Source organism: Penaeus chinensis, chromosome 38 (genome assembly GCF_019202785.1).
Source record: "Penaeus chinensis breed Huanghai No. 1 chromosome 38, ASM1920278v2, whole genome shotgun sequence".
Taxonomy (NCBI): domain Eukaryota; kingdom Metazoa; phylum Arthropoda; class Malacostraca; order Decapoda; family Penaeidae; genus Penaeus; species Penaeus chinensis.
The window spans coordinates 11,986,442-11,988,941 of record NC_061856.1 but is presented as its reverse complement, the minus strand read 5'-3'; positions in this window follow the sequence as shown (position 1 = coordinate 11,988,941).

The following is a 2,500-nucleotide window of genomic DNA, read 5'->3' as shown; positions in this document are numbered from 1 at the left end:
TGTATTGGTGGTGGTGTTACTGGGACTGGTTATTATTATTGGTGGTAGTAGTAGCAGGGGATGTAGTAGATGTGGTAGTGGTAGTAGTAGTATCGGGTATTCGTATTAGTAATGATGGAACAATTCTTTTTTTTTTTTACCCGTGTTCTGATTATTTTTCTTAGTTCTCCAACCGTTCGTCCATTCATCCATCCATCCTTCCTCTCCTTTGCTGTATCCTCTGTTCTTCTCTCCACTCTCCTTTCTTGTTCCTCCTTCCTTTCCTGTTGATTTCTTTCTTCATTCTTATCTTTTCCCACTGTTCCCTCTCTCATTCTTCTGCTTTGTTTCTCTCTTTCTACTCTGTTATCTCTCCTCTCTTGCATATCTATCTCCTCTCCTTTTTCTCCTATCTCGCCCTCTACCTTTCGCCATATCGATCTGTTTCTCCCTTTTCCCCTTCCCCCTCTCCCTCATTTTTCTGGCTTCTCCCCTCTCTTTCTCATTTTCTCGTTTCCTCTAACCACTCTGTCCTATCTCTCGTGTCCCTTCTCTCTCTCCTCATCTGTCTTACCTCTTCTCTCCCCTTTTCCCTCACTCCCCTGACTGTGCTCCCCTCACTCTTCTTCCTTCACTCCTCTCCCCTCATTCCTCTCCCCTCGCACAGCATTATGCTCTCTCGACGCTCCTATGGGAGGCATTCCGTGCCAGTCAAGGCTTCAGGTGACCTATTTATTGAGTGCCAGTGTCTCGTGGTGTTTGATGTGCGTGGGGCTGGTGTTGATTAAAGGTGTTTGATATTGGTTATGGTTCGAGGGTAGGTACCCCCACCAACCCCCGTTTAGGGAACTTATTGGGGTCGCTTGGGGAGGAGTTATTGGGGTAGTTAAGGGGGGGGGGTAGAGTCGTTTTGGCGTTATTGGGACGTTTGGGGAGGGTTGAGGGAGTTATTTGGGGTGTGTGGGGGGGGGGGATTTGGGGTAGTTTAGGGGGAATTATTTGGGTCGTTTGGGAGGGGTTGCTGGGGGGATTGGTTGAAGGGGATTATGGGGTAGGGTGGGGGTTGAATGTAGGACGAGGTAGGAGGTTGTAGAAGAGGTTTGGGAGGTGCGGCGGTAGGGCTTGTGGCGTTGCAAATAGTATCGGGATGGGGTTGCAGGCGGTTTGATGATTTTTTTTTTATGGGGAGTGGAAAGGGGGTTGGGTAGATGAAGAAAGATTTTTTTTTATTTTTTTGTAATTTTGCGAAGGGGTTTTGGGGTTTAGACGAGGTTCACTGGGGATAGGGGATGGGTAGGAGGCAACGTAGTATTAGGTGACGAGTGAAGAAGGGTGGGGGGAAGGGGGTAGATGACTAGAAGTTTTATAAAAAGGGACCAACTTTCACGTAAAAGGGTTAGGGAAACTTAGGTTGAATACAAAACGGGTCTCGGACAGTGCGGGTTTAAGGGGAGAGGTTAATTATAGTTTGTTATTGAAGTAGAGAGAAACTCTGGTCGTTGTGGGGGGGTCTTTAGATCTTCCCCCCCCCCTTTTTCTTCTTTTTTTACTCATTTACTTATTTTGATAATTCGATATTTATTTAGATATGTGTTATGAGAGTTCGGGACGTAGTAGGTCGGACTTTTGTTTGGCCGAGATCGTGAATGAGCCGTCAGAAAATAGGATCCGTGGCGGGGAAGAGGGTCGTTGGGCGAGTCGTCCCGAGGCGACCGCGCGGGAGATGACGACGCTGCGTGACAATGACGACATTAACGACTTGGCGAACCATTGTCTCCCAGCTCCGGACGGCCATCAGCCTCGTCCTCATCGGAAGGCGGCGATGACGAGGAGACTCTGTTGTGTCGGGAATAGTTGTTGACTGCTGGGGGGGGGGGGGGGGGGAGAGAAGAAGGGAAGTGAGAAGAAGAAGGGAAGAGAGAAGAAGAGGGGAAGAGAACAGAAGGGAAGAGAGAAGAAGAGGGGAAGAGAACAGAAGGGAAGAGAGAAGAAGAGGGGAAGAGAGAAGGGGGGAGAGAAGAAGAGGGGAAGAGAGAAGGGGGGAGAGAAGAAGAGGGGAAGAGAGAAGGGGAGAGAGAGGAAGAGGGGAAGAGAGAAGGGGGGAGAGAAGAAGAGGGGAAGAGAGAAGGGGGGAGAGAAGAAGAGGGGAAGAGAGAAGGGGGGAGAGAAGAAGAGGGGAAGAGAGAAGAAGAGGGGAAGAGAGAAGGGGGGAGAGAAGAAGAGGGGAAGAGAGAAGGGGGTCCATTTGGGGTTCATTTATACAATCAGAGGATAGACAGATATCCCCCACGGAGCGAGGAAGGCAGGTACACACGGGCTTACGATAAATACATGCTCCTTCAGGACCGTTTACAAAACAAGTAAGCGTATGCGAGAGAAGAAAAGGAAGTAAACAAACAAGAACAAAAAAAAAAAAAAACAAGAATAAAATTGCTGTTAAAAGAGCACCATATCTTTCTCGCGGGTGGGCGGGCGTAAAGCTGTGTGGACGAGCACGCACGGCACGTGTCACAATGCATAC